This window comes from Humulus lupulus, chromosome 2, assembly GCF_963169125.1.
Source record: "Humulus lupulus chromosome 2, drHumLupu1.1, whole genome shotgun sequence".
NCBI lineage: Eukaryota > Viridiplantae > Streptophyta > Magnoliopsida > Rosales > Cannabaceae > Humulus > Humulus lupulus.
The window spans coordinates 216,579,772-216,585,285 of record NC_084794.1 but is presented as its reverse complement, the minus strand read 5'-3'; the positions used below and the strand labels follow the sequence as shown (position 1 = coordinate 216,585,285).

Below are 5,514 nucleotides of genomic sequence, written 5' to 3'. Positions count from 1 at the left end.
ACTGTTGTGTTTGAGAATCTTAATTTCAGGTGCCAATTGGTATATGCGATGTCAAAGGACTGACAATCTTTTGCCCATTAATACTGAAATTGAGAGGACTTGCAGACAGAATAGAAAGCAAAAACGGGTAGCAGAGATGGCCCAACATCAGGGCAATGTGTTGAATGGGGACGCTGCTGAGCTAGCAGTTCGCGCCCACTCAGAGAATATGTACTTCCTGCTGTTACTAGAGTACAATCATGCATCCAACCGCCGATAGTTGTAGCCAATAATTTTGAAATTAAGCCGACAATTTTGCAAATGGTCCAGTCTACTGTCCAGTTTGGTGGACTCCCTACTGAGTATCCCAATACACACATAGCCAATTTCCTAGAGCTGTGTGGAACTTTTAAATACAATGGGGTCACCGACGATGCTATTAGACTGAGATTGTTCCCGTTCTCACTGCGGGATAGAGCTAAAAGTTGGTTGAACTCTCTTCAAGCCAATTCAATCACTTCATGGGAGGAATTAGCTCTGAAATTTCTTGCTAAATTTTTCCCTCCATCCAAGGTTGCAAAGTTAAGAGAGGAAATTAATAACTTCTCTCAATTTGATGGAGAGTCTCTTTATGATGCATGGGAGAGGTTTAAGGAACTTTTGAGGAAATGTCCTCATCATGGGATTGAAAAATGGATGCTAGTCCATAATTTTTACAACGGTTTGTGTGGGACGACTCACACCATTATTGACGCTGCAGCAGGTGGTGCTTTCATGAGCAAGAGTGCTAATGAGGCCTATGAATTGCTTGAGGAAATGGCCATGAATAACTATCAGTGGCCTAGTGAATGAGATAGAAATAAGAAGGTAGCCAGTATACACAAGCTGGATGCTATTACCGCTCTCACTGCTCAAGTTGCATCATTGACCAAGCAACTGCAACAAAATTCTATGGCCACTCAGGTCATGCAGATCCAAGCGGTATGTCATAATTGTGGTGGTCCTCACCCATTTGAGCAATGCATGGTAGTTGAGATGAACAACTCCATTCCCATGGAACAGGTGAATATGATGGGAAATTTCAATAGGCAAGCAAATAGTCCATTCTCCAACCCGTTCAATCAAGGGTGGAGAAATCAACCTAATTTTTCATGGAGAAATAATCAGGGTCCTCAACAAATTCAGCAGCCTATGCTTCAAGCTCCACCTCAGGCACGTTACAACCATCAATACTACCTGTTGCTCAAGAGAAGACAAATGAGTTACAAGCTGCACTGTTAACTCTGACCAACTCTCAATCTCAATTTATGACAGAAACTCGCTCATCCATCAGGAATCTTGAGATGCAAGTTGGTCAATTGGAAAATATGTTACAAAGTAGGCCTTAAGGAAATTTGCCTAGCAATACTGTGGTAAATCCTAAGGATCAATGTCAAGCTATCATCTTGAGGAGCGGGAAAGAAATTGAGGGTCATTCTCTTAAGGGGACTCAAGAAAAAAAGGCTGTAGAAGAGGAGAGTTATAAAAAAGTTGAGCCCCAAGTGGAGGAAAAGGTTACTAAAGGCCTTGCAACCAAGGAGAAGATTCAACCGGTAGTTGATGATTGTAATGTCAAAATCCCATATCCACAACGACTATGGAAGAATTCCCTTGACAAAAAATTCTCAAAGTTTCTTGAGGTGTTTAAAAAGCTTCACATTAACATCCCATTTGCTGAGGCTTTGGAGCAAATGCCGAGTTATGTGAAATTCATGAAGGAGATTTTGTCGAAGAAGAAGAAGATGGAGGATTATGAGACGGTGGCGCTCACTGAAGAGTGCAGCGCCATTCTGCAAAGGAAGCTTCCTCAGAAACTGAGAGATCCTGGGAGTTTCACAATACCCTGCACTATTGGGAATTTTGAGAGCATGAATGCTCTATGTGATTTGGGGGCGAGCATTAATCTAATGTCGCTTTCTGTTTTCAGAAGATTGAAGCTTGGGGAAGCAAGACCTACAACAGTGACTCTTCAGTTGGCAGACAGATCAATAGCACATCCTCGGGGTATTATTGAAGATGTTCTAGTAAAAGTGGACAAGTTCATCTTCCCAACAGACTTTATTGTACTTGATATGGAGGAGGATGCCAACGTCCCAATCATTCTTGGAAGGCCATTCTTAGCCACAGGACGAGCTTTAATCGACGTACAAAAAGGGGAGTTAAGGTTGCGAGTCCAAAATGAGGAAATAAGTTTTAATGTCTTTGCAGCAACTGCAATTTCTACATGTTGTAGAGTTAATGTGATGAATGATTGTCAAGAATCAATTGGTAAAAAGAAGAAGGAGACAAAAGAACGATTTCGAACAGTTCGACGTCGTATGAAAAGATTATTGTGTGGCAAGTTTGAAGGTTTTGATGACATTGGGGATAATTTCAATATTCTCAACAGTAGAAGGGAATTCTCCTCGTATGACACTCTGGCTCTCAAGGATGCAAGGGGTGGACTTGACCCTAGTTGAAGGTGTAGAGAGTTTAGCGTTCGGCTAAATGACGTTAACGACAGCGCCATTGGGAGGCATCCCAAGTTCATTTAAATTTATTTAAGTTCGTTAAGTTTTTAGGCTATTTTAGTTGAGACAATTTTTATTTTTTTTAGTTAGTTTTTGTTTAATTTTAATTTTCTTGTAAATATTGTTGATTCTGAAATCGTGAAATACGTGAAAAAAAATCGAAAAATGATGAAAAAATAAATAAATAAAAAACGCGCAGAACCAATATGCCTACAGCCAAGCCTTCACCACTCATTTTGGCATTGACACTAGTGGATTTCCACCATATCCACAACCACCCAATTTTGCGTATCCTCCACCTGAGGGGGATGACGAGGCAGGTCCTTCATCGTGAGTCGAGTCAGGTAAGTTTCCTTTCCTTAGCTTTTATTTAAACATTGGGGACAATGTTTTTGGTAGGTTTGGGGAAGGGGAATTTTCTTTTAGTTATTTGTGTTAAGTTAGTTGAGTCAAGTGGTTATTTCGTTTGATGTTTTGTGTTTTGTTAAATTGTGTTCTATGTTAAGGTATCTAGAGAGTCTGTTGAATCAAGATAACAATGATTAGCCGATGAGAATATGTGAATGACTTGTAATATAATTCAAGAAAAATATATTTGATTGTAAAAACAATCCGTGTGCTTGGTTTGACCACTTCTTTGGATTACTTTAATTCATTGTAAAACTGAATATTTGATCATGATTGATAAATTTTTACATTTAAATATATTTACACTTGCTGAATTTTGAATGTGGAAAGAATGTATGAATAATTCTAGAACTTGCTTGCTTACTATTTGAGGCAAAATCATAGACAATGCTTGTTTAGGAAAATGATTTAGGCAATTTTTTTGGAACGTTTGAGCCTTTCAAGCCATCCTTGATTAATTTATCCTTAGTTACCCTTTTTCGAGCCTAAAAGTACAACTTTATATTGTTAACCACTTATTTTGAGCCTAATTGAACACTTAATTTTTTTTTTCATTCCGTTGATTTATACCATGAGCATATAAACATATAAATGGGGATTGAATTGTATTGGGTGTTATTGTTTGATTTGGTTGTGAGAATAGAAAAATAAAAGGAAACATTGAGAGGAAAATTCAGAAAAAAAGAAAAAAGAGATTGAAAATAAATTACACTTCTTATGTTTGTTCACATTGAAAAACATAAGTCTGGGGAAGTGTAGTTGAAGAAAAAAAAGAAAGAAATGAGAAAAAAAAAGATACAATTAGTGTGAATTCTTCTCAATCTTGGAAAATAAAGGGAAATTTGGGGTTGTTTGGATTACAAAGTGGATATCAGGTGTGGTTTGTTTGGATTATATGCTTATGGTATATATGAGCCTAAATGACTATTTTATCTATCGTTACCTAAGCCTCTTAATACAAGCTTTAAAAGACCTTTTGATTCTTGAACATGCACTGATTTATATTAGTGGAGAATAATAAGTTAGCAAGCATATGGAATTTTGAGATTTGATGGATTGATGGTGAGAGTTCAGCATGTGTAAATTATTTTAAATATGTGTTATTTATTGTTCATGATTGAGTAGACAAAAATGATCAGTGGGTTAGGGTGAATTGAAGAAGTGGTTGGATTGAAAATCTGGATTACTTGTAAAATAAATTTTTTTTTCGAAAATTATATATGCTTGTCATTCATTAATTTTGAGGCTTAAAAAAAATTGTGGTTATCTTGATTCATTTGTTTAGTGTCTGTATTTATTTGTTTAGTTTATCTTGAGTCTTGTTTTCTTTGCTCGAGGGCGAGCAAATGTTAAGTTTGGGGAAGTTTGATAAATGAGTTTTAGACTCATTTATCTATGTGTTTTTCAGGTAAAGTATTAGGTGTTTGTTTTGTTTTGTTCTATTTTACGTTGGTTTTTGTATGTTTTCAGGCGTCGAAGGGCTTAGGTGACTTAGGTGTGGAAACATGGTGGAAAAATCGACAAAATGACGAAAATTGGTGGAAAACGGTGTTTCGGAGCACTTCCTGCGACTACAGGATATGTCTACAAATGAGAAAAACGCAAATTTTTAATTAAGGGTGTTTTGGTCCTTTCATATTTAAAAAATCGCTAATTAGGTTTAAATTATGATTAAGGAGAGAAAAGGAGGCACTTTTTGCAGACCTAGACTGGGAGAGGAGGCTGAGGAGTGGATCTATCATTTAGAATTTCTTTTCTTCTCTTTTTATTTTTTAGTTTATGTTAATTTCAGGTTTATGGATTTCTTAGTGATGTTTATGAACTAAATTCTGTTTAGGTTTTCTAATTGACTCTCTTGAAACTATATTATGATTTAATGCATTTATCTATTTCTTCTTCATCTGAAATCTATTCAATTTGTGTGTATTGTGTATGTGATTGACTGCGCAACTTTTACATACGATTTATGAATTTGGATCAAAATATGAAAAATGATATTTGAATATGCTAAAATTGAATAGACATAGATTTCAATTTAGAACGAGAGTATCAAATTGGTTTATGTGATTTAGGGTTGTATTCATTGCTTCCTATTGCTTGAATTGACCATAGAAATATAGGGAATTCACATTAGGTCGAATTTTCTATTTCTTAACTCGAATAGTTAACACTTTTGCATGCCTATCATTTCAGTGAGAAGAGTTTCAGTAGTAATTGCATTAAAAATTAATAGAGTGGATTCCTAATTGTTTCATAGTGAATTTAACCATTGTGTTCTTGTTATTATTTGATTTTTGCAATTTTAATTTATTTCTGTTTTCTTATTTTCAAATTTCACAAATCCAGTTTTTATTAGCCAAATAGAAACTAAAAATTAATTATTTGGTAATTGATAAATCAGTCTTCGTGGGACGATACTCGTTCTTATCGAGATTTATTACAAATTGCGATTACGTATACTTGCATAGCTATAAAATTCGCAACAATACTCCATGCCCTCAAAGTCATCTGGGATATTCATTACAAACACTTCACTTTCATCATCATCTTGCCCCAAATTTTCTTCATTGCCATTAGA

At 35.7% G+C, this 5,514-nt stretch overlaps 1 non-coding gene across 1 annotated transcript; it reads right to left on the bottom strand.

Moving 5' to 3' along the window:
* Positions 1-558: 558 nt before the first annotated feature.
* LOC133820615 (small nucleolar RNA R71) lies at positions 559-665 on the bottom strand. The gene has a single exon (XR_009887021.1). It is a non-coding gene; the product is annotated as a small nucleolar RNA R71 (small nucleolar RNA).
* Positions 666-5,514: the final 4,849 nt, after the last annotated feature.